Here is a 27,695-nt window from a genome sequence, read left to right as displayed (position 1 = left end):
TTGTTTCTCCCCTGCACAGCATAGTCAGGCGCAAGGGAAGGAGCAAAATGCTTGTGTGTGTTAAATTGTAGTTAAACTGTTGCATGTCAGACCTTGGGAAGCTGCCTTGTACCAATTGGTCCATCTAGCTCAGTTTTATCTACTGGGAATGAATTTCCAGGGATTCTGACAGGAATCATTCCCAGTCCCCCCTTGAGATATTAGGGATTGAAACGGACTTTCTGCTTTCACAACAAGTGCTCTGGCACTGAACTTCAACCCAGCCTGGAAGTGTGTGGTCAACACCTGGTGAAATCTCAGAAGCGGAGCATTAAGCAATTAAGGGTTTCCAGTGGCCAGGGAGTAGGATTTCAGTGTCTTGCCTATGTCATTGTCCCACACAGCTAGCATATTTTAATTTGCACTATTAGGCTGCAGAAGCCATCTTTTCTTTTTTCTTGTTTTAAAAAAAGCACAAAGCACACGTAGCCCTGCTTACACTTTTTCCACAAATGAAAAGATCCTACAGCTGGTCCTATATATAGCGCAACTAGAAAAACAACCTTGGTGAAAGGTAGACTGACATGGAAAGGTGCAGGTGAGCTCATGAAATGGAACAGAAAGGTTCTGTCAATGCATAATATTGTCAATATTGTGGAAGGGTAATTATTACCTGCATCAGTGACTCAGTATAGAGTTGCCCAAGCTAGTTATGTACGGGGTTGTGTATGTATTCATGCTCCCACTTGGCATATACTTATGGCTCTCCTACCCCATTTGTTTGCCATCCAGGCGTCTTTCAGAGGGTGAGCCGCTGTATTTATTTATTGATTTAGGCATAATCAGGTGAGGAGGGAGTTGGCATGGAGCAGGAACCACAGACCGTTTACCCTGGCTTGTGAGTCAGCTGGGCTGCATGCTGCTGAAACCAGACTGGGCACAGCAGCCCCTGAAATAGAGGCCAGACCACAAGCTTGAGAACAAACCCCAGTGGCAGGAGCAGCAAGGCCACTGTTGGCTGCTGTCCTGGGGTGTACTTCTGCCAAACCTGGGTTCCTTTCTATGGGATCCATTCTTGAAATGTGGAGTGAATCACCATAGTGAGCATCTGAATGGGGTACTCTGCTTGTGTTCCTTGCAGGGTGGAGGATGTGCGGGCTGGCCAATTCTGGAGCTGGGGCAGTGGCTATTCCCCATGTGTTCAGCACTTACGTCATTTAATATTTGAGGGCTTCTGGCCATGCCCCAGCTGCTAGTGCTGGTCAGGAAAGGCCTTGTTCCTTTCTTTCCAAGGCATACCATGAATAGAATCCAGTCCTCCTACTCTTAAGGCACAAACATTCTCTCTGATGCAAGGACAGCTGATGAACTCTTAAATCTTCCTCCTTACCTCTCAATACCAGAGCATGAAAGTGTGTTGACTTTCTTGTTGTTAGATAAAGGAAAAAAGCATAGTGGATTAGATTGCAGGCCTGTACATATTCCCCCACTCCAATAAGCAATAGCTGGCCTTTCTGGGATTAGAATAAACTGACAATCTTATTCCAGTTCAGAAAAAGAAAATGCAGGCAAGAGGAACAAGAAGATCCTGATCTCTTGTGTGTAAGCATCCAGGGACAGATCTTATTTGTGTTCTCTGCAGTGTGACATACGGGCTATGCTTCAGGGGGTAGTATGAAAATGAGCAGCCAGTGTTTTCTGTAAGGCTCAGAAATCAAAGGGGTCCTTGAGTATGACTTCCAGCAGCTGTCAAAAGGGAGAGAGAGAGAGATAGCTAGAGCACCCTTCTATTAGCTCTCTGCCTTTGCTTTCCTTGTCATTGATTATAACTTTCCTCACCTTTTTGCAATCTTACCAAAATGTCTAGGTAAAAACCCAGATGTCTAAATTATGTATAGAATTTGGATCTGGTGGGAGGGGCAGAATGTGCCAAGTTCTGCCTGGGGTGGATTAATTTGTAAAGAGGTATCCATGGCATGTGACAAATCAGAGCCATACAACATTTAATACCACTTTGCACTGATCTTTTTGCCAGTAATAGCTACTTGCTGCCACCTTCTCTGTGTTTGTAATGATGCTGCTTGTGTTCTTTATCTTAATGTAATGGTACAGCTTTGGATTCCTGCAGCAGGAAAACCAGTGAGCACATTTTGAAGCAGAAGGTTGGTTGAAGGCTAGTGGGACTGTGCAGGGATGTGTCTGCGTGAACTTGGCTGGAAAGGACCAAATTGCCAAAGTGTAAAGATCTAGCAAATATGACTTCAATAATTTCAGGTTCATTGTCTATTGCCTGCCCTAGGGGGAAATGGATACAGGTCTTTAGAAATAGTTTTGCAGCAAAACAAATATAATATTGGTTTAATTTTATCAATTGGTGGCAGGCATATCTGTTGAAGTTAATTGCACTGTTTGGAAAAAGTTATTTGTCCACATTTGCTGTCATAAGTGAGTTCTGTGCTCGTGTTTGATTTTCATAGCTCTTCCATGAAATAGGACAAGGTCTGAATCAAGGCATAACAGGAAGCTGGACTTCTTGCTAGTGTTTGAAACAAGGACCCCTCCATGTTGTTCTACCCTGCTTTTTGTCGTTCCATTTCCCCATCTGTGTTCATTTGTATCTACCTCCTGAGACTTTATATGTACCTCTGTGGGTTGAAAGAAACACTGCAAAGAAGATGCTCTCCATATTAAAGAGGTACTGTCAAGTTGTCAGTGAATTAGGCCTATCTGTAGTGTGCTGTCCTCCATAGATGTCCTCAATAGCAGGAGACTGGGCCATTTGTGGGTTCCTCTATTTGTACCTCTATTTTTCCAAATGCGTGTGAGCTGGTCCACTGATGGTCTTGCCTGTGCGGTTGTGTGACTCCCCTACCCCATCCCTGGAATATATATGTTGAAGCCACCCAGACAAGGAATATTAGTCTGGCAGTGTACACATGTGTACAATGCATTATTATTTTTACAGCTTGCCAATATTTATTTAGAGGGAGACAGACCTGCATGCATGTACATCTGTAGTGTTTATATACTTTTACTGCTGTGATGTGTAGATGTAAATATGGTCAAGAGGTGGGTGCTGTAGTTAGCCTAACACCTCCATATCAAAGGGTGTTGTGGCTGACCAAGCTACCACTGGAGACAAATTGGCCTTCCACTCCCTTGGAACTCCTCTGGGGGATGAGAACATGTCTCCTTTCGTTGCTTGCCCAAGGATACTGACTCACCTGACTTTGCTTTTGGACAGGAAGGGTGTTGTAGGGCATTACTTGTACCCTTCAGACAAGCTGCCTGGTCTTAAGAGAATCAACAGAAGCCTCTTGTATGACTTGGTAGCCCACAGTTTCTTATAGATTGCTTAGTGACATATTAAGAACATAAAAAGAGCCATACCAGATCAAACCAAAGAGCTATCTTGTCTAGCACTATGTTTCTCCTAGTGGCCAACCAGAGGCCTCTCAGAAGCCCACAAGCAGGACATGAGTGTAATGTTTCTTAACCAATGATATTCAGAGGCACACTGGAGCTAATATTTCACCATCATAGCTAGTAGCTATTGATAACCTTGTCCTCTATGAATTTGCCCAATCTAATTTTTAAAGCCATCGAAGTTAGGGACGCAGGTGGTGCTGTGGGTTAAACCACAGAGCCTAGGACTTGGCAGTCAGAAGGTTGATGGTTCAAATCCCCGTGACGGGGTGAGCTCCTGTTGCTCGGTTCCTGCTCCTGCCAACCTAGCAGTTCGAAAGCACTCAGTGCAAGTAGATAAATAGGTACTGCTCCGGCAGGAAAGTAAATGGCGTTTCCATGTGCTGCTCTGGTTTGCCAGAAGCGGCTTAGTCATGCTGGCCACATGATGCGGAAGCTGTATGCCGACTCCCTCAGCCAATAAAGTGAGATGAGCGCCGCAATCCCAGAGTCATCTGTGACTGGACCTAACGGTCAGGGGTACCTTTACCTTTACGTTAGTGGCTATCACCACACCTTCCGTTACAAATATACCTTGTGTGAAGAAGTACTTCCTTTTGTTTGTCCTGAATCTCCTACTATTATGCTTCCTTGGATGACGCCCAAGTTCTAGCATTGTGAGAGAGGGAGAGAAAAATTTGGCCATTCCCAATTCTCCTGGCTTCACAGTAAGGTGACCAGCACATTTCTGAGGATCCGATCTGAGCATTTGACAAACCCTGCCCCCTGTCATTTGAAAACAATGAGGCAATATAAAGCCTATTTTCATATATTTCATATTTGCAATTATGAATATTATTTGGCTGTTTAGGAGATGGGAGAAGAGAAAGTACAAGAGGGCACTTAAAGTTGGGAGAGGCATCAAGCTAAAAGGTTTCTCTCTCCTGCATGGCAGAGGTGGCTAACTTTTTTATTTTAGCTAGAGTTTCACACTTGCCCATGGCTAACTGGGCCACTTGCCACTAGTGGGTGTGGCCATTCTGAACACACTCACGTTCTAACGGGCAGCACACCCACCCACACCCTACCAGTGCAGATCAACTGAGGAATGAAGTTGCTCATCAAATGGTTGATCAGGTAACTAGGGAGGGAGCAATTTGCATCCTCATCAGGGTGCTGGGATCTGTCTTCCCCAGTGCTGTGTCTAAATTGGTCTCCTTTTTGCTACCACTTCTGCCAAAATCTGTGGGATCATGGAGGTCCAGATCAGGCCTCTGAACTGATTATTAGCTCTAGGACATGCCTGCACAGGAAGCTTCCCAGGCTCCCAGCTGATGCAGCTACACACAATGAGAGGTGTTAGAAGCAGCTCAAGAGAAGCAGAGGTCTGAGGTGATATGAGATTCCTTGCACCAAAATCTTACTTCACTTATGTCCTGTTCACAAACCAGTATCTGACAATATTGATTGTGTGGACAGCCGGGAGATCAGGGCAGGCTGTATATGGGAGCTGTGGTGCTTTTATGGCTCTTTGGTATGTTGCTCTAGGAGGACACAGGGAATGCTTAGCCAATCGCATTGCAGAAGTATCTTTACAGTCATGAATTGTAAGTTTCATCTTCCAGTGCTATACATAATCACACCTGTTGCCAGGATTGGGTGTTGAATACATACTTGTGGTGGTATCTCATTAGTGGTAACAAAGAAGCAGGTTGATGTCCAAGTTAGAACTTGGCATTTCCAGGTAGCAATAAGAGGTTACTGACCCAGACCCTGGGGAGACGTCTTCTGAGGAACACTGGGGGGTATCTCAGGATAAATGAGGACCTAGAGGAACCTACAGTCATCTCAAGACAACCTGATATCCATCCTGGACCTCAAAAGCAAAGGTAGTAGTACACCTGATAGGAAACTCAGAACTGCTGGGTTTTGTCAGGCAACTGTGATTTATTAGGGAGCTATAGCAGGTTAGCTAGTTCCACAAATGATCTATAGTCTAATCGTTTTGGTTTTTCAGCATTGTAACATGAAGGTCAGTATGTTGATGTTATAAATGCCAAGCCTCAGTCAATGTTCTTATCATAATTACTTTCTGATCTGAATTGATATTTTGATATCATTGTTAAATAGTTGCTATAAAATCAGGAAATTGGCTTGCCTTAAAAATCCTCAATGTGCCTATTTTAAAAACAGTGTGGGCTTTATTTGTTTATTTTTCTTAATGTTTTCAAATCTGTGTTTGCTATTGCAATGGCTAGACTTAAGGGATAACCAACTTGCTAGCTGCTCAGTGATACTTTGGGGACTTCAAGCCATCCAAGACCAGACCCACATGTTACACCCAACCCCACCTCTCCAGACTTAGTGGCATATGTGAGTTCTCCATCTGATCTCCTATCTATGGTTCATACTGTAATCCCTGACAGCTAGCCTCCATCACAGGACCATGATGTGGTCTTTTGGGCTGCCCCTGGGATTGGGTGAGATGGGAGATGTGGAGATTCAGACCTGACTAAGCCAGAATTTCTGAGGCTCCTCTGTGCTTTCTGGGACAAGGATGGGCCCACTGGGGAGTGAGCTCTTCCAAATCCCAACCCCAGACAGGAGGATATTGGAGAAGCACTAGCCACAGACCCCATCCCTCAGAGGCCCTCCCCTCAGCCCCTTTGGCCAGATGAAATGCCCATTATTCTACCAGTGTGCATGTGCCCAGACTGTCCCATTCTGTGACTGTACAGCACACATGGCTAAATATATATCCACATGTGGAGAGTTCAGAGGGTCTATGAGATGCTCTGTGTCTATGGCCCCTTTTCATGGCTGGTGCTAATGAGATTCGTGTCTTTCCCAGGCTGATGTTTTGTGGGCCGAGGGGCCTTTTCAACTGGATGGGCTTTGGCATAGCCATGGCAAATATTTACCAAAAAAGGGACATACCATATAAATTTAGAGTCCTGAAAATAGAGATTGAGAGAGAAAGAGAGAGACCAAACCAGAAAATACAGCCTAGTCTGTTCAAGAGCAAAGGAGTAAAAATGGAGAGATAAAAAGAGCAAAACCTCGGCAGTAAAAACAGCATCTTGGTAAATAGACTATTAAAAACCCTGCTGACCTGCTTTATGGCTTTCTTGGCTGCCATTCAGCAGGCACCGGGGGAAGGTAGCAGGAGCCGGCGGGCGGGTGCTTCACTCCCCCCTCCAAGTGGGGCGTTAAATTTAGCCACATAATGACGGCCCTGAGGAAGCAGCCTCTTGTCGGCCACGCAGTAATTACTGCTTCCCTTATGCATTTTATTTTTCTTATTACGTTGCCTCCTCTCCCCAAATGGTGCAAGAATTGCCCAAGGGCAGTGATCTGCTGTGTGCCTCCACCAAGACTGCAGCTTTAGTGAAAGTTTGGGCAGAACCCAAGGGCAGTGCAGGGATCTCCCTGGGGCGGGGCTGGGGGAGCATACATTTTGAGGCAGTGGGTTAGTGTTGTTACTTTGAGGGATGGTGGGTCACAGCACTGGATGAGAGTTCAAAGCACTCCCAGTCTACTTTGGCCTGCAAGCCCATATCCTTGAAACAAGGAATCTGGAATCCATAAGAACTGGCAGCAGCATTGATGGATTTAAATCACTACCCAAAAACCTGAGTTAAATCAGTTATTTAAATCAAGTTTCTTCATTTTGTATTTCACGTGTTTCCTGAATAAATGAGCACACTCTTTGGTTGCTACTATAATTAAAACACATTTGCTTGCATTAAATAGAGCCTTTATACTGTACTACTAGGGGCATATTTCAAAATCTTTGATCGTGCAGCTGACACACCTTTTGTGCTACCCTCAGAGACAAGCAGCTAGTTGTGAACTTAATAGGTTTCTTAGTCCTATACACACATACCCAAGAGTAAGCCTCACTGAACATAGTAGAACTGACTCGTGGATAAACACTTTGGGGAGTGGGGCATAAAGGCAGGATATAACTGTTTCAATAAATAAAATAAGCACACATAGGACTAGACTGAAAGGGGGGAATCCAAAGATACATGCGGAAGGTGCCTTCCAATTAGAACAATTTCTCACTAGAGCACCATTAGTAGCCTTCCAGGTGTTGTTGAACTCCACCTGCAGCATGGCCAATGGGTAGGGGTAATTGCAGTTGTAATCCAACAACATCTGGAAGGCCCCTGTTTCCCTATCCCAGCACTAGAGCTGTGGCAGGATACAAGGGGAAGATTCTGATATGTTATTTCTATATGTGCATGGACTTGGTGAACCACAAAAACAGCTATCGAATTTGGTGCAGCACTCTGTGAACACTTGTACACACTTTTTACAGCAGCATTTGCTGAGCAGTGTTTAATGGCTTAACCCTACCTTCCTTTCTCTCAGTTCCTTGTATCCAACGCATCATGTCCAGAACTTCTGAAAAGTTAATGGGGCAGATCTGTGTTTCTCCATGCAAGTAAATATCTATCCCATTTGTTTTGATAGTTATATAATCATTCATAATTTGAGAAATGAACACTCTGCAAAACTCAGAGAGCATAAAATAAAAGTAAAGAATCCTATAAAGGGGTTAGCAGATGAACCTCATGGGAATCCGAATTGTGTCGCCTGGATCTTGCCACCTGTGCTTACACACCACTTCTTGGACCCAGTATGAACCTTGCAAAATGCATTTAATATTTTATCTATTATTTGACCTTTGAGGTCAAACATTACAAATATTTTTGCCATTTATCTTGAAAGAGGAGCATGGGTTCAGTTTAACAGATTTGATGTATAGGGACAGATTCACTAATGGTTTCTGTTAGCAAAAGCCCATGCAAGGACTTTCACTAGTGCAATGTGGCTTTCACCCCTCTCTTCCCTCTGTGCCCTGTTCAAAGTGGCTCTGGGGTGGTTGGAAGAACCCCAGAGCAGTGCACAGGTGGAGGAGAGGGGAGATCATTCCATCAGGCAAGTGGAAATGCTTGTGCTCACAGATTAATCTCCTTAGCTTTACATTGAATTCTGCTCAGATACTTCAACATACTTTTAAAAATAGAACTTAGATTTATTTTGAAACCAGGTTATGCTTTCTCTCTTAAATAATATATACTTGAAACATAAAAGTACTAGAAACCCTATCTTATTTTTTATCTATCTGAAATATATATATTATGACATGAGCCAACAGTGTGATGCGGCAGCTAAAAAAGCCAATGCAATTCTGGGCTGCATCAATAGGAGTATAGCATCTAGATCAAGGGAAGTAATAGTGCCACTGTATTCTGCTCTGGTCAGACCTCACCTGGAGTACTGTGTCCAGTTCTGGGCACCACAGTTCAAGAAGGACACTGACAAATAATAATAATAATAATAATAATTTATTATTTATACCCCGCCCATCTGGCTGGGCCTCCCCAGCCACTCTGGGCGGCTTCCATAAAAACCAAAAATACAATAAAATATCACACGTTAAAAACTTCCCTGAACAGGGCTGCCTTAAGATGTCTCCTGAATGTCAGGTAGTTGTTTATCGCCTTGACATCTGCTGGAAGGGTGTTCCACAGGGCGGGCGCCACTACCGAGAAGGCCCTCTGCCTGGTTCCCTGTAGCTTTGCTTCTCGCAGTGAGGGAACCGCCAGAAGGCCCTCGGCGCTGGACCTCAGCGTCCGGGCAGACTGATGGGGGTGGAGACGCTCCTTCAGGTATACTGGACCGAGGCCGTTTAGGGCTTTAAAGGTCAGCACCAACACTTTGAATTGTGCTCGGAAACGTACTGGGAGCCAATGCAGGTCTTTCAAGACCGGAGTTATATGGTCTCGGCGGCCGCTCCCAGTCACCAGTCTAGCTGCCGCATTCTGGATTAGTTGTAGTTTCCGAGTCACCTTCAAAGGTAGCCCCACGTAGAGTGCATTGCAGTAGTCCAAGCGGGAGATAACCAGAGCATGCACCACTCTGGCGAGACAGTCCGCAGGCAGATAGGGTCTCAGCCTACGTACCAGATGGAGCTGGTAAACAGCTGCCCTGGACACAGATTTGACCTGTGCCTCCATGGACAGCTGTGAGTCCAAAATGACTCCCAGGCTGCGCACCTGGTCCTTCAGGGGCACAGTTACCCCATTCAGGTCCAGGGAATCCTCCACACCTGCCCGCCTCCTGTCCCCCAAAAACAGTACTTCTGTCTTGTCAGGATTCAACCTCAATCTGTTAGCCGCCATCCATCCTCCAACCGCCTCCAGACACTCACACAGGACCTTCACCGCCTTCACTGGTTCTGATTTAAAAGAGAGGTAGAGCTGGGTATCATCCGCATACTGATGAACACCCAGCCCAAACCTCCTGATGATCTCTCCCAGCGGCCGCATGTAGATGTTGAAAAGCATGGGGGAGAGGACAGAACCCTGAGGCACCCCACAAGTGAGAGCCCAGGGGTCTGAACACTCATCCCCCACCACCACTTTCTGAACACGGCCTAGGAGGAAGGAGCGGAACCACTGTATAACAGTGCCCCCAGCTCCCAGCCCCCCAAGACGGTCCAGAAGGATGCTATGGTCGATGGTATCGAACGCCGCTGAGAGATCCAGCAGAACTAGGAAACAGCTCTCACCTTTGTCCCTAGCCCGCCGGAGATCATCAACCAGTGCGACCAAGGCAGTTTCAGTCCCATGATGAGGCCTGAATCCCGACTGGAAGGGATCCAAATGGTCCGCTTCTTCCAGGCGTGCCTGGAGTTGTTCGGCAACCGCTCGCTCAATCACCTTGCCCAAGAATGGAAGATTTGAGACTGGGCGATAATTGGCCATCGTGGCCGCATCTAAAGATGGTTTTTTAAGAAGCGGTTTAATAACCGCCTCTTTCAGCGGGTCTGGGAAGGCTCCCTCACGGAGGGAAGCATTCACCACCCCACGAAGCCCATCGCCCAGTCCTTCCCGGCTAGCTTTTATAAGCCAGGATGGGCAAGGATCCAGGAGACAGGTGGTTGGTTTCACTCGTCCAAGCAGCCTGTCCACATCCTCGGAGGTAACAGATTGGAATTGATCCCACTCAACTTGACTAGACAGAACTCTTGCACTCTCCCGCCCCGGCCCTGCTCCCACGGTGGAGTCTACTTCTTCCCGAATCTGAGCGATTTTATCTGCAAAGAACTTTGCGAAATCATTGCAGGAGAACATGTGGCCCGTACTGGGCCCCGATGTTGCAGGTGGTTCCGCTAAATTGTGAACCACCTGAAAAAGTCTCCTGCTGCTGTTTTCTGCAGATGCAATAGAGGCGGTGAAGAAATTCTTCTTCGCCGTCGCTATCGCCACTTGGTAGGCTCGACGTTGAGCTCTAACCTGTGTCCGGTCAGATTCGGAATGAGTTATCCGCCACCGGCGCTCTAGCCGTCTCAACGATTGTTTCATTGCCCTCAGATCCGTGGAAAACCACGGGGCTGTCCGGGCTCCATGCAATCGGAGAGGGCGCTTCGGAGCCAAACAGTCAATAGCCCTGGTTAACTCCACATTCCAGCGGGCCACCAGGGAATCAGCTGAAAGGCCATCAACATGGGATAAAGCATCCCCTACCACTCTCTGGAAACCATTTGGATCCATTAAGTGGCGGGGGCGGACCATCCGAATTGGTCCCACCTCCCTGCAGAGGGGATGGGTCGCAGAGAAGTCCAGTTGCACCAGGAAGTGATCTGACCATGGCACTTCTAGAACGTGTCTAGAGGAGGGCAACCAAAATGGTCAAAGGCCTGGAAACGATGCCTTAAGAGGAACGGCTAAGGGAGCTGCACATGTTTAGCCTGGAGAAGAGGAGGTTAAGGGGTGATATGATAGCCATGTTCAAATATATAAAAGGATGTCACATAGAGGAGGGAGAAAGGTTGTTTTCTGCTGCTCCAGAGAAGCGGACACGGAGCAATGGATCCAAACTACAAGAAAGAAGATTCCGCCTAAACATTAGGAAGAACTTCCTGACAGTAAGAGCTGTTTGACAGTGGAATTTGCTGCCAAGGAGTGTGGTGGAGTCTCCTACTTTGGAGGTCTTTAAGCAGAGGCTTGACAACCATATGTCAGGAGTGCTCTAATGGTGTTTCCTGCTTGGCAGGGGGTTGGACTTGATGGCCCTTGTGGTCTCTTCCAACTCTATGATTCTATGACTTGTATCCAATTTTTGCTCTACTCAGAGCAGTTCCATTGCAATTAAATTAGCTCCATTAATTTCAGTTTGGTAGCTGGAAAATCAGCTGAAACTAAAGTAAGCACTTGGGGTGCTATCTTTACTACACAACTTCCTTAATTTTGCAGGCTGGTCCTACAGCTGTTCTGTGGCCACTGCTCCACCATGAATGCAAGTGAGCTTAAATGTATGGCTTTCAGGTGAAGACCCCTACCATTCTAAGAGAATGAGGCAAGTGATATATCAGCAGACACCTTTAGTTCTGTTTTTTCTGCTGGTTGATAATCCATCTCTGTGAAAGCTAGTTTCTGATTAATTCACTTGGAGAATAAACCCATGGTCCTACTAGCACTGGCACAACGTGGTCGAGAGATAATGAATTTTCTGCAGAGGTGCTAGGAAAGCACTTCTGCTTTAATTTTAACCAAGAGATAACTTGGTCAAATGCAACAGATCACAGCAGGGCAGCACCACTGCCACTCACCAGTTGTGTTCTAACAATGTTCCCATGTTTGTCTTGCATGATAGGAACTTTTCAATGCATGCTGAAAGCCCTAGGTTTAATCCCTGACATTTCCATAAAGGGCAGGGGGAAAACTAAAACCTTGGACAGCTACTGCTAATCAGTGTAGACAATAATGAGTTAAATAATGATAAGGGCCCTTCCAGATGTCCTTTTAATTGTATGGTCACATTTATTTGTGTTCATGATGGTATCGGGTTGATTATACATGATGCTGTTCTTAGTAATGTTTGCACCTGCAATAGTTCTGGGTGGACATACTGCCAGCCTGGAGAGACCCTAAGGCAGCTTCCTGAGTTCACAAAGACATCACAGTTCCCACTACAGTACATCTGTGACCCAAGCTGGACATGGAAGCCATTTCTGAGTTAAGCAGTTCTGTCTTTGCATGCATGCATGCAAATACAGTGGAACCTCGTGTTATGTACTGTCCTCTTTGGGAACGATGGGTTACAAGCTCCGCTAACCCAGAAGTAGATGCCCCTTGTTGCGAACTTTGTCCCGGGATACGAGTGGAAGTCGCATGCCAGCAGTGCAGCAGCAGCGGGAGGCGCCATTAGCAAAAGCGCACCTCATGTTACGAGCGGTTTCGGGTTACAAACAGACCTCCGGAACAGATTAAGTTCATAACTGGAAGTACCACTGTATTCTGTTAATGCACCCTAAAAAAAGGGCATTTACCTCTTTTTCTTCGTTTTCTTAAATATGTGCTGTGATCCCGTGTATTATCTTTATTAAATGGTCTTCTACTCAGACCTGTGTTTTGGACCCATGTTCTGATTTATCATGTCTCTGTGGAGCTTTTAATCTGGTCTTGTGTAGTATTTGCAAACCTTCATGAGTGGGAACCCTTGCTAGCCGGTGATTTTTGTCTTTCTTTCTGTCCAGCAGGATGCCAGACCAAACTTGTTTCAGCAGCACTTGCGACTTCTGAATTCAGAAAGAAAAATAGCTTTTATGCTTTCCACCTTCCCCATGGCCAGTCTCTATGAGCCTCCTTTGAAAAAAAAAGACAAGGAGGGGGGAAAGGGTTCAGAGGGGAATGACTTGTGCTTGCACTGGTGCAATTGGGGGACACTTTTAGGCTGGGCAACGACATTCCAGGAAAGGTCTCATTCTTGGGCTTGTTTTCCCAAAACAAAGGAAGCAGCCTTGCATTGCTGGAAGTCGCGTGCTTTGGTTGTGCTGCCTTGTTATCATCCGATAACCTGGCGACCCTGGCGCTGCCCTTCTCCTCACCCGGCAGCCTCGGGCTAGGGGATGTGAACAGCTTCCGCACACTTGCCCTTGTGCACAGATTCACCTTCCTTTCAGTGCATAGCATAGCATAGCATGGTGTGTGCGTTACGCATGCAGGGATGGCATTAAGGAGGGGTGTCCCTGAACCTTCTCTATCTTCGCTTTCCTCAGCCCTGTGGTGATGTAATTCTGTGGACAGGCTACCATGGAAGGGTAGATTTCCCATCATGCATCAAACATCATCAAATGGCTATTTTACACTTGCAATCTCTGAAAGGATTTTATAAAATTGTGGGTGGCCATACTAAGAATGATGTTCTAATTTCACACTTGGAATGTCACAAAGACGTCTGAAAGTCAGTCATAATGGCACAGTTCATTTATTTATTACAAATATTTTTATACCACTTTTTATAAAATCTCAAATCAGTGTACAGAGTTAACATTCAAAACACAACAATAAAATCATATATACAAGGCAGTAAAATATGATGTCTCTTGCCCTGTTAAATCATCCATTGATAGGTTGCTAATGATGCAGTCTCCATTGACTGGAGAAAGCATATTTGGGCTGTGGGCTGTGGGCTGTTGATCTGACTCAGCCACAGATCTTGTTGAATGAGGGATATGAGGAGGAGATTGTCTAGCTTTATAGCTCGAATGTAGTATGTGAAAGCTGTGTGGGGTTTTTTTAATATAAAAAATGTACAAAGAAAAGCTGCATTATGCACCCTGCATAAATTACACAAATTAATAAATTGTACATATATTTATTATACATAATTTATTCTGCATCTCCAAAGCATTTTTCCTCATTCTGTAGTTAGAACACTGAAGTTTTACCCCTGCTCAGCTTCCCACTTTTCAGCAGGGAATATCTAAAAATACAAGCTGTGGCTTGTGGACTGTAGAGTAGATATTGCTCACACTTTCAAGCCAATATTCACAAGCCTTGAGTAATGGGAACTTTGCCTTATTAAAGATAAAAACTGTGGTATCAAGTGGCTCCCTTCTGGAGCACCCTCACAAATTTCACACAGTCCTGCCACCAGTAGGAATGTGTGCTTTTACATAGGCAATGAAAAAAAGAGAGAATACAGTGTGTAGTAAGTAAAAGAAATAAATTTTTAAAAAACTCAGTTCAAGATGGACAGGGCCCTTCAGGTTTGCTCTGCAAAGATTTTGATGAATTTCGATATTCAGAACTTGCTGAAACTTCCTGCTGGATTCTAGAACTTCTTGCTCTTTCTGGGCTCTACTGCCAACCCTTGCTGCACATGAACAGAGGCCTCAACATTAAAATTCCAATGCTGGTTTGATGGCGGAAGTCCTGCCTGGGTGGATGCCCAAATTTAGCACTGTATTCTCAGATAAGCTTAATTTGGGTGACATTATTAGTACCCCCATTTCCGAGGCTGGGGAGCAAGACCAATTTTTTCCTCCTCCCCTGTTTTCATAGGGTGAAATCTGCAGTTAGTTCTTTGTTCTTATAATCTCAGCTTTTAATATGTAAAAAATATATTTCTAAACCTCTGTCTTTACACAGAAAAGTCCTTCCAAATGCGCAAAGTTCTTACTCTTTCTGTTGGGAAAAGAAAATTTAAATTACCATATTGCCCCAAATATAAACTGCACCCTAATATAAGCCGCACCTTTAATAAATAAATAAATACCTGAATATAAACTGCTCCCTTCCTTGCTGCTCCTAGCTGCATGCTGGGGGGGGGGAGGGAGAGCCGTGCTGCGTTGCTGGTGGCCTTTCCCCTTCCGTGCTCTCTCTCTTCCTGGTCTTAGGGGTGAGGACAGGGGACTACGCGCAGGGCAGGCGCTGCTTTGCCGTGCTCCTGGCACTGTTTGCCCCATGCTCCTGGCTGCATACTGTAAGGTTGTGAATATAAGCCGGACTTTTCACGGTCGGAATTTGGGGGGAAAGTGAGGCTTCTATTCAGGCCAATACGGTATTTGAGGATTTTATGCACACCTTGCACAATATGATTTCTGTACAGAATAGATGTTTCCAGAGCCTGAGACTCTCCAGCTCAGGCCCATGGGTTTGAACCTCAAGTTGGGCAAAAAGATTCCTGCATTGCAGGGGGTTGGACTAGGTGACCCTTGTGGGCCTTTCCAACTCTACCTTTTTATGAATCTTTGAAGCTGCCTTATACGAAGCCAGACGGTTAGTCTGTCTAATCTTGCCCTCTTTCTTTTGGCTGGCCATGGCTCTCCAGGGTCTCTGAGAGAGGAGGGTCTTCTTGATGACCTCCCACCTGGGGATCAAGGCAAATGAGAGCCAGAGCATGTGTGCGCAACCCTGCCAGTCTAGTCTCTCGCTTTTTAGCTATAGTTGGACCAAGCTCACTCATGCCTTGTCCCTGCCACTAAGATTTCTGTGAGGAACTTGCCTATTTTAGGATCTCCTACAAATAGTTATCTACAACATAATGGCCTAGGGAATTTGATGCACACTCTGGATCCTTACCATGGATTTTGGTGTTCTGATCAAATTATTTTTAAGACTTAAAAAAATTCGTCCAAGAACTGTCAGAAAAGAATAGCACAGAAAGGATTACCCCAACCCTATGGCACGCCCAGGAAAAGGAAAAGACGGCCAGTATGTCCTCTTTACCACAATCTGCACGTGTGCCAGTGTAAAGGAAGCTTGCGTCTGTCTATTTATTTGCTCATCATCACTTCTTACTCATTGTGGGTGTTTTTCTTTCCCTTCTCTTGGGTCTCCCCTCCCCACCCCCACACTGCTCTAGATCTGTAATTTGTTTTATGACTTTCCCCTCCCCCTCAAAATCTCTAGTTTTAGGAACTGAAAACAAAAAGTATTTTTAGCTACTCCCTGTTGAAATATCATGCTTGGTGCGTTGTTGCTATTAGTTTAAGCCTCCTTCCCACACATGCACATGAAGGAGAGTGGGGATGCGTGCTGGAGTGGTAAATGAGCACAAGGCATCTCCAATCTGGCCTTTATTGAGGTCTGGCCTGGTGTGGCACAAGAGGGATGTGCCCTGGAATGAGCCAGCCACCAGCGTGGGCCGTCCTTGTAATAAAGCAATTCTATATTTATTCCATCTGTTTATCCTTTGCCCTGTAATAGTGCAGGGAGCCTTTCAAACGGCCTTTCCCCATTTTGGGCTGGAGGGGGATTGGAAGGCAGCAAGGAATTTGTGGATATTCCAAGGACCATGTGTGCTTGCTCTCTTTTAAACATGTGCAGCTGAAAGACAGAGCACATCTCTGAATTTGGAGGAAAAGAATGGGAGGTCCTTCTGCCTTAAACCTGCCTTTGGGAGGGATCCAGAGCAAAAGGCCCTGTGCAAAACTTTTTTTTACTTTCTTGTACCCTACAACCCTATAAAGGTTTTTGTTTGTTTGTTTGTTTTTACCCTTCTATACTGTACAGGTTTTTCTCTAAAATGCTTTCCTTTCGGGGAATATTCTATGCTTCCATGAATCACAGATATAAACAGGCATTTCAGTGTTTATCCGCATTATGTGACTGGAAGATTCCAGCTAAGCCCTCGGGATCTCTTTGGTATAGCGGTTAGAGTGTCAAACCAGGAATGGAGAGGCCTAGGTTCAAATCCTGACTCACCCATAAAATTTGCTGGGTGATCTTAGGCTAGTCACTATCTTTCAGCCTGAGCTATCTCACAGGGAGTTTGTGGTGATAACGTGTCTCTGTGTGGGAAGAGGCAGTGTATGCTGCCCAGAGCTCCTTCTTCCAAAGGCTGGTTATAAATGTAATAAATAATAAATTTCACAGGTAGCATGACATCCATACAAAGCCTGCACATGGACTATATAGCCAGTTCATGTGTTAGACTGGGGAAATAGCAAGAGATAGCTAAGGTTATAGGGAATGGATGTAAACAAACCTGTGCATTATTGCATTTGCTGGTTTTGGAAGCTGCTTTCTACGCTTCTGACTGCATCAAAGTACCAAATGGAGGGACTAGGAGGCTTGTGTATGAGCATGCTCTTGGAGCCAATTCAAACTGCATATGCATAGATAGCAGTGCCATAGTGTGAGAATGGAAGATGTTCATCTCCAAACTTGCAGCACCTATGTACTTGGAAGACACATCAGTCACAGATCTGCAGTGCACATTCATGAGTGTTTTGTGATGCACACCTTCCCTTCATGCTGGGGCAAAACTTGTCTGCTATGTAAACCGTGACTGAGTTGTAGAAAGTAGTTATGTTCTAGCCCTAGAAGCCCTAGAATTTCCTACATTGATTGCTATAAATGATGCCTTAAAATGGGATCTGAAACAACATTTGGTTTCTAGGATGGAAAATACTTATGTTGGTTTACCTTAGAGAATGAATAGAGCAAACAAGCAGGAAAGGAATAGCCTGAAGGTTGTTTTATCTGATTCCTTCTCTTTAATAGAAAGCATTTAAGAAATAACATGCAACCGACAAATAGATAACATCATGTCATGTTTTCGATTCATGATGTACTGTGTATATACTATAGCTTCCCAGTGAATATACACTGCAGTCATTAAGACGTATTTGTGTGGCAAATTAGCACATCTGATTCTTGATTTCAGTTAGTGCATCTTGATTTCAGTAAAGCTTTTGACAAAGTTGCCTATGATATTCTTGTGGGGAAGCCGATAAAATACAGGGTGGACAAGATCATTGTTGGGGGGATTTGTAGCTGGTTGACTGATCAAACCCAGAGTTCTCACTAATAGTTCCTCATCATACTGGAAAAAAGTGACAAGTGAGGTGCTACAGGGTTCTGTCCTGAGCCCATTGTTGTTCAGCGTCTTTTTAAATGGCTTGGATGAAGGAATTGAGGGGATGCTAATGCTACAAAATACAGAATCGGGATTCAAGATTACCTTAACAGATTGGAGAACTGGGCCGAAACTAACAAAGTGAATTTCAATAGGGACAAATGTCAGGTTCTACACTTAGGCAGATAGAACCAGCTGCACAAATGTAATATGGGGAACACCTGGCTTGCCAGTAGTATATGTGAAAAGGCTCTAGGGGTCTTAGCGGACCACAAGCTTAACATGAGTCAACAGTCAGGTAGGCAGCCATGTTGGTCTGATACAGTTGAAATAAATAAATAAAGTCACTGAATGTCTGGTGGAAGGTGTCCAGGGTCTGCTGACCATGTGTCCAGATAATAAAAATATTGTCAGTGTATTGCAGGTACAAGAGAGGTTTGAATGGGTAGGAGTTTAGGAAGCATTGTTCCAAATCTGCCATGAAGATGTTGGCATACTGTGGGGCCATGTGGGTGCCCATTGCTGTGCCACTGTTCTGGAGGAACAGGTCACCTCCAAATTTGAAGTGGTTGTAGGTGAGGACAAAATAGCAGAGTTTGATAGCAAAGTCCACTGTGATTTTATCTGAAATGGTGTTCCTTATAGCTTGTAATCCATCGTTGTGTGGGATGTTGGTGTACAGGGATTCCACATCCATAGTGGCTAGTATAGTATTGTTAGGTAGATTGTTCAAAGATTGTATTTTCCTCAGAAAGTCTGTGGTGTCACATATGTAGCTAGGAGCACTGATGGCATACGGTTTCAGAACAGAGTCCATATATCCAGAAACACACACTGTGATAGTGCCGATACCTGAGATGATGGGGCATCCTGGATTTCTTGTTCAGTTCTTTTTTGTATTCCTGTGTGGGGTCTGAGTCCAATTGTTGTTGTTGTTGGTTGGTTTGTTTTTTTGGGTTTTTTTGCTTTCTTTTCTTTGCAAAAGGTGGTATTGGAGAGTTGTCTGTGAGCCTCCTGGATGTAATCAGTTTTGTTCATGATGACAACAGCTCTACCCTTGTCTGCCTCTTTAATTATAATGTCCAGGTTGTTCCTGAGATTGTCTATGGCCCTCCTTTCAGCATGGTTTAGATTTTGTTGTAAGCGATGGTGTTTTCTGGTCACATCAGTTTGGATTCTGCAGTGGAAACAACAGTGTGATACAGCAGCAAAAAAAGGCTAATGCTATTCTAGGCTGCATCAAGAGGAGTAAAGTGTTCGATCAAGAGAAGTAATAGTCCCACTCTATTCTGCCTTGGTCAGACCCCACTTGGAGTACTATGCTCATTTCTGGGCACCATGATATGAGAAGGATATTGACAAGCTGGAACGTGTGTAGTGGAGGGCGACCAAGATTACCAAGGGTCTGGAAACCAAGCTTTATGGGGAACTGTTGAGGAATAAGAGGAGGCTGAGAGGAGATAATACAGCCATCTGCAGATATCTAAAGGGCTGTCATATGGAAGATGGAGCAAGCTTGTTTTCTCCTGCTCTGGAGGGTAGGACCTGAACCAGTGACTTTAAGTTACAAGAATGGAGATTCCAACTAAACATCAGGAAGAACTTTCTGCCAGGAAAGCTGTTCAATGGTGGAATGGACTCCCTCAGATGGTGGTGGACTCTCCATCATTGGAGGTTTTTAAGCAGAGGTTAGATGGCCACCTATCATGGATGCTTTAGTTGAGATTCCAGCATTGCTTGGGGTTGGACTAGATCACCCTCAGAGGTACCTTCCAACTCTACATTTCTATTATTTTATGTGGTCTGCACAGGGGTTGTGCTTTGTTTTCTATGCAGAAGCACTTTCCATAGGGAGTCAACTTGTTACTTTGCAAGCCATGCACTTATTTTGCAAGCCATGAGGGCTCTACTGCATTTTGAAGGGTGATAATCTGTGTTTGGATCACAAATATGTTCTAATGCTGACCTGCAGGTACCTTGTAGTTTCCAGCCTCATTGTTGACATCAATGTAACTAATAGATCTATCACTTATTATATTGCTCAAAGTTCTATTGCCCACAATATCCTTATTGTATGAAGCACCCCCTTTTTTAGTATTTCTCATATTTCCTTATTTTTTGTCTCCTACCCCATTTCTACCACTATCTTTAAATCCTGACTCTCTTGATTATGCTTCATTCCTGACTTGCAGCTCCATATACCCTATTATTCCTTCTAAAAACATTGAACATTAACTAGCTTCATTAACCCGTGCTGGGCTACCCTTCCCCCTGTAAGTGTCTGAAGGCTGGAACACTGCTGGCCTGTTTGCCCGGGTGCCTGTAGGTCGAGTGCAATCTCTCGGTGAAAGCAACAATGTGAAAAGGCCAAATAATTCCTGGAGATACTGACGCCGAGGAGGAGTGTGACTCTGAGCAGCCCATTCACGCCTGGAATTCTATAAATACTTTTACTGTGTGGCACTAGGCAAACTTCAAGCCTTTTTATTAGTGCTGCATATAGTGTAGTAATTGTGTGTGGCTTAAGTGTGATTCCTGAGCCTTGTCTGGGGTTCATGTTCCTGGGTGTGACCCTGTGCCCTGATGATTGACAGAGGAAATCTACAGGGGGATGGTGATAGTAGAGTGTTGGAAATGGGAGCTTCAGGGCATTTGGGGAAAGTATGATCAAGTGTTGCGGGGTCGGGGGGTGTCTCTGTAAGTTTGGTGTCCACAGTACTCTTCTATAGTACTCTTGCAAGAGCAACCTTAGAATCCCAAACCAACTACACTGTTCTCATTTAGTTTATCTTAAATATTCCATTTGCATTCTCTCCTTGCTATGTTCTTTCACATGGAGCTCGATTATCATTTCACACACACACAATTTCTCTAAATATCCTGTATATCCTTGCATTTGTCCCGCACTGTTCTTTTTTCTGCATCAGCACCTGGTTGACTGTGGGACTACCCTGATCTCATGCTTTTATCTGCAAAGAACAAAAAGTTAACCACCAGGCTGATAGTGACTCAGATTCTGCTGTTTCTGGTCCTGTAGCAGAAATCAGGATGATTTAGGCCTTGACTGCAAAATAAATGTGCAAGAGGTTCCTCCAACCTTTCAAATGCTTTAAATGTTAGAATTGTAGAGTTGGAAGGGATCCTGAGGGTCATCTAGTCCAGCCCCCAGCAATGCAGGCATCTTAACACACAATCATCCATCCAATTTGAAACAGTACTGGACTCTGCTTAGCTTTGCAAATGTGCTATCAGTTTTATGTTGTTTGGCTTGAAAGACTGTGTTGCTGAATATGAGATTTAGAGTAAAAAACATTATTGGATACTTTTTAGGCATTCTTGATTTAATGGAAGCATGGGGAACCTGTAGCCCTCCAGATGTTGTTTGTCTCTTATCAGCTTCAGCCAGTATGGCCAATAGTCAGGGATTGTGGGCATTGTAGCCCAGCAACATTAGGAGGGCATTCCTCATCCTTGGTCCAGCTGTTTAACTCCCAAGCAGATGTAGCTGATGAGCTGTGCTTTCTTCTCCCCAAGTAAGCTACACTATTGCTCCCACCATTGAGTATGAGCGATACTATTTGCTCTATCCCTTATCGATCCCACTGGGGCTGTTCTCACCTGCAAGACAGCTGTGCAGCTGGCATAGTCTGGCATGACTTCCAGACACATCTTTAGGTCTGATGCAAATAATCCCATCTGTGCAATAGACACTGATCATTTTGGTGCCACCTCATGGAGAGGTAATTAGTGTAGTGGCCTTGTTCAGGCTTTGGGTCAGTTCTTTATGGTGCTGTGGGGGGTGGGTAGGAAGGGAAAGAGGGGAGGAGGGGTTGTTGGGACTTCCCTGTTAACCCTGGCTGTGTTATGGAGCTTTCTCAGTTTCCCTGGAGTGGATATTGATATGCTCCCTCGCCAAGAGTAATATTAGGACTTCTTACTAGTCTTGTTGATGTTTCTGCTGCCTACAGCATCTCATCCATATACATGAATCCACAGAGTCTCATCCATATTCATAAGCCTTCATATATCTATGAGCGCGTACACAAGTGTGTGTGGGTGTGTGCGCTCACCCTTCTCACCTGTGAGGCACATACCAGCCCACAAAGTGACTCTGTCAGAGTGGGACCAAGGCAGGAGCAGGAATTGTTACACAGGAGTGAGTGAAAATGCAGATCCCTTTGCTGCCCTGTGAGAGTAGATTTTGTGAAAAGCTTTCCCCCTTAGTAGGAACCTCAGCTCTTACTTCAAGGATAAGCTTTGAAGATGAATGGGATAGAACTTCTGCATTCTGTCTCTTAACTCCCTCTTCTCACCTTTCATTCACAGCCCCAAATAGTTTACCCTGCAGCTTTCCTTCCTAGAAATCTCCTCCATCACCCCTTGCCAGTATGCAGAAGTCAACAGTACTACTCGAACTCAACACTCAGCGGAGTGGCGTTCTCTGGGTATTAGTAAGGACAGCATGGAGGACACAAAACATTGAGATACTGAAAGAGGAACAGATCTTTTTCTAATGCTGAATCTGTGAACAGCAGGTGTTTAGGAAGAAAATGACCCCTAGCTCTGAAATAGCAATTTGGAAATAGTTCTGGCTGCTTCTCCATGGCCCCTACTATTACCACAAAACTTAATCTTCCATGACTAGGTTTTCTGGTGGGACAGAAGCCTTCCTGTTGAGTTCTGAGGTTTAAGGCTTGTTCTGAGCTGTCTCTTCAGATCTTACTGAATCATCTTGAAAGTTTCACTGTGAGAATCCTTTTTACTGCTGAGAATTTAGCTGTAATAGGAGACTTCCGGGGTGGCACCATCGGCAATGGCGGACTCCCTCTGATCCGGAGGGACCAGCTCCACGGAAAACGGGTCTTTCCCGCTACGGCGAAGCGGGGACCCTTTCACAAATCACAGGCGGATGAAGCCTGTGACCATGGGACTCGGCGGGCACCTTTAGCGCCCCCCCCAACCCGTAAAGGAACCCATTTATGGGCTCCGGAGCGAAGAGAGCAAAGTGGCGCGGTGCTGAGAGTCAACTGCTTCTTCCGTGGAGCGAAGCCGCACAGCCGTTGCCGGAGAGCGCTGCCTTTTTCCTGGGACAATTTGGCTTTTAAAACAATTACCCGTGAGTACTTTGATTTCGGACAATTGGACTTTGAATAATGATCTGCAAGTAGAAAGGAAAATTGGACTAAGAAATTTATCTCAATTTGGCACTGAAACGGGAAGGTCTAAACAGGAAGTCAGCCTTCCGTTTCTTGTAGATAGATTAAAGCAACGATATGGTAAACTAGAGTTCAGAAAATCGCTTATAAAGGATTAACTTTCATCATTTAAAATTGTTGAACCCCCTTCGGAAGCAGGAAAAGAGGGGGGATTTTTTCCCCCAGACTGTTTAAACCTGCAGAAAGAGTGTAAAACAAAGTAATTTTCCACCGTCTTGATCCTGGGAGCGGGTGTCAGGACTGACGTTCTTTGGGAAGCTCATTGACCAGAGACAAACGTCTTTGACAGATAGTTAAAAGAAGAGAAACATAGTGATTCCATTGTTCTCCTCTGCATTTTAAAGGAACAAATATTGACAAAATATCTGAAAAGGGAAACTTTGTTGTTAGATCTGCCTCTAAAAGAAAAGAACAAATAGATGTTCTTCCCCTAGAGGGAGCCTGTGAAACTGGTATTAAATCTGAATCGGGGAACTCTACAGCTGCAACAGATTACGATCATGGGAATAGACTTCTGACCTTGTAGAACAATGTATTCAGAAGCTCTGATGAGTGCTTTCTGCAAAACAAGTGCCCTACTGGAACAGCTACATGAGAAGACGGACTTGATGACTGCTGCGATCGGAAATTTTGGACAGGTAGTGGATAACTATATAGAGCCCACCCAGGAATCAAATCAGGAGTGTGCTCTGACAGATCAGATGAGGGAAGAGGATGTTGTTGAACCTCGGGCGCCAGAGATGGCGGGAGCTGCGGCCCAGCAGAAACATGAGTACTTGGAGCTGACAAATGAACTTGGAAAAGGCCAGATTTGGAAAGATAAAGTTTGGTTTGGTTTGGAAATGGGGGGTTGGATAGACCCCCCTATGCAGAGATGTTTGGACTTTTCAAGTCTGGCAATGGGCCGTGAAATGTTTGGGGTTGTGGGGGCTCTTAATTCTGGAGGGACTTTGAAACATGTTTTTAAATACCACATGGAGTTTAGTGTGGAGCATGGAAAAGGGATTGATCTGTCGAGAAGGGTCAAAAACACTGTCAAGTTGGAGTTCCCATGAGTGAAAGGAGCAGGAGACAAAGTAAAATACAGGTATAAATATGAAGAAGAGCCGCGGAAGGGACATGGAAGAGACTTAAGGGCCTCGGACATAAGATTACCAGGTTAATGCGCTAGATTGATGAGATAGAAAGGACTGACAAAACCTGGGACCAGGAGGAAGAGACGCTGGATGAAGATTGGAAGAAAAGGGGAAAAAATTATTAGGATTGCCCTATAAAATTGATGATGTTAGAAAAATGTTGGAATGAAATTATTTGACTTTAGCAAAAATGTTAAAAGTATTATGTAAGAACATCTTATGGCTATGAGAAATTGGTATAAATAAGATTTAAGTTTTAGGGTCTTTTATAGTAAGATAAGGTTAAAATAGATTAAGGTAATGTAATGACAGAATATTATGAAAAATGGAAAGGATTTGCTGTGACTATTAACAATTAGGATACAAAAAAAGGGAGGAGTGAGGAGGTCAAAGAAAGAAGGTAATGACAGATAAGGATTTGAGAATATTGGATTTGTTTTTAAATTTTTGTGGCTTATTTTTGCCTTTTGATTGTGTTGCATTATGTGCTTTGTTTTTATTTTTTGATTTTGATTTTTATCAATTTGTATTGTTTGATTGTGGATTGTTTCTCTTTTGTTTTTTCTCTTTCTTTTTCTTCTCTGTTTTTTCTGTTATTCTAAAACTCTTAATAAATATCATTTTTTTTTTAAAAAAAGAGAGAATTTAGCTGTAATAGGAGAGGCCTCTTTGCTCGGGGTGAATGTGATCCCCCTGCAAAGAATTGATCTAGACAGAATCCCTTGGCCTCTCCCAAAGAGTAGAGCTACTTGTAGCAATGATGTCCTCTCCCTCCAGGACTGGGGATTCCCACAGGAGGTTGCTGAGAGGGCATGACTCTATTGGGAGATAGGATGGTGGGTAAAATGAAGTTCTGTTGTGAGTTTCTATGAAATAGGGAACTCAAGTGTCAACTCTCTGACAATCTTTGGACAGTATGGATCTTGGCTTCCCTGTAATAAGAGAGACAAGGATCCAGCTAGATTTGATCAGGGGAGCTGATTTCTCAATACCAATATGAACTGTTAGTTTTGTCCAAGAAGTAGGTTGATACTGTCATTTCCTCTGGAGCCAAGAGAGAAACTAAAGCTGGGCAATAATGCTGCTCTGTCCATTAGCTCTATGTAGATGAGAGTGAGTGCACAGAGTACTGTATGTTGTTGCCTTGTGCTTTAATGGTGTTGTGGAAGAGTATTCTGCAAACAAAAAGCCCATGGCAGGTAGATGGCTGTCCCACTGACTCTAAGAACTGCCAATCAATATGAGTGGAGTTCATACAGTCACTCACGTTACACTGATTGCAAAAGTTTATGCTTGCAGCATTTCCTTGATAATACACAAACACACCTGGCTTGACCATACTTATAGAATCATAGAATCATAGAATCATAGAGTTGGAAGAGACCACAAGGGCCATCGAGTCCAACCCCCTGCCAAGCAGGAAACACCACCAGAGCACTCCTGACATATGGTTGTCAAGCCTCTGCTTAAAGACCTCCAAAGTAGGAGACTCCACCACACTCCTTGGCAGCAAATTCCACTGTCAAACAGCTCTTACTGTCAGGAAGTTCTTCCTAATGTTTAGGTGGAATCTTCTTTCTTGTAGTTTGGATCCATTGCTCCGTGTCCGCTTCTCCGGAGCAGCAGAAAACAACCTTTCTCCCTCCTCTATGTGACATCCTTTTATATATTTGAACATGGCTATCATATCACCCCTTAACCTCCTCTTCTCCAGGCTAAACATGCCCAGCTCCCTTAGCCGTTCCTCATAAGGCATCGTTTCCAGGCCCTTGACCATTTTGGTTGCCCTCCTCTGGACACGTTCCAGTTTGTCAGTGTCCTTCTTGAATTGTGGTGCCCAGAACTGGACACAGTACTCCAGGTGTGGTCTGACCAGAGCATAATACAGTGGCACTATTACTTCCCTTGATCTAGATGCTATACTCCTATTGATGCAGCCCAGAATTGCATTGGCTTTTTTAGCTGCCGCGTCACACTGTTGGCTCATGTCAAGTTTGTGGTCAACCAAGACTCCTAGATCCTTTTCACATGTACTGCTCTCAAGCCAGGTGTCACCCATCTTGTATTTGTGCCTCTCATTTTTTTTGCCCAAGTGCAATACTTTACATTTCTCCCTGTTAAAATTCATCTTGTTTATTTTTGCCCAGTTCTCTAATCTGTCAAGGTCGTTTTGAAGTGTGATCCTGTCCTCTGGGGTGTTAGCCACCCCTCCCAGTTTGGTGTCATCTGCAAATTTTATCAGGATGCCCTTGAGTCCATCATCCAAGTCGTTGATAAAGATGTTGATAAAGATGTTGATAAAGATGTTACTTAGGGAAGAGTTAATCTTTTTGTTAAATCAGCTACCCCAATTTCCTTTGGCTCACCCCAAACTTCATAACTGCCATAGTGATTAACCACAATCACCTCAGTCACTCACTCTTTTGCTGTCCTGCTGGGAGAAGTTTGCAGTCCATCTAGCCCAGACCCCAAGTCGCTTGTAAACATTTCTGGTATCTGCTGTTGTAAAGAGAGTTAAGTTGGCTTGCTCCTATTTTACAGCTACATACTACTCCCATCCTTACACTTTGATATTTTGTTTTGGCCCTGAGGCTATAGGCTTTGTCTTTTTCTCCTTACAACTGGGCAACTTTAACAACTGCAGCTTTATATTCTCCTTGGGCAAGCGATACCATATTGCATCTGTGGGTTTTCCCTCATAACCATGCTTCTCAGAACTTTTATAGCAGGAATGGGGGAACCTCAGTCTTCTTTATCTGGTTCTTGAGACTCTTCAGGCCACAGACCCTCCTCCAAAGCACCACCCCTAACCAGCCCTGCTTTGTAGTCTCCCTTAATTTTTTTGCCTGGCTGGAACGTGTCCTTGAACTCTGATCATGCTCCTTGCTTGCCTGGGTAGAGGATAGAGAGCGAGCCGTGTGTGTGTGTGTGTGTGTGTGTGTGTGTAAATCAGCTATGCAAAGTTAAAATTAATATTTCATACTCTGCCTACTTTTGTCTGTGGCCCTGCCCACCACATTGCCCAGAAGGGAATGTGGCCCCTGGGCTGAAAAATGTTCCCTCCCTCTGTTTTATTGTTTGCCTTAGTAATGCTGGGGCAAGAGGTGAGTGCAAAATGATTATAGGAATCCTCTTGGAGCAAAGTGGTGACAAGGTAGGCAGAGGATATCACCTTCAATTCCCCTTTGCCTGTCTGCTTCTATACTTCAGCCATATCCAACCCACAGACTTCTCCCATCAACCTACTGAATATATGCCTACCCCCCCTGCCTCCTCCCAATCCCTGGGAGCGCCT

General features: G+C 44.5%; 1 protein-coding gene across 3 annotated transcripts in view; it reads left to right on the top strand.

Moving 5' to 3' along the window:
* The window catches only part of NHEJ1 (non-homologous end joining factor 1), a 121,490-nt gene that overhangs the window by 17,745 nt on the left and 76,050 nt on the right, over positions 1-27,695 (top strand). The window lies entirely within an intron of this gene.

This window comes from Podarcis vaucheri (genome assembly GCF_965113315.1).
Source record: "Podarcis vaucheri genome assembly, chromosome: 1".
Lineage (NCBI taxonomy): Eukaryota > Metazoa > Chordata > Lepidosauria > Squamata > Lacertidae > Podarcis > Podarcis vaucheri.
This window is presented reverse-complemented; position numbering and strand designations above follow the sequence as displayed.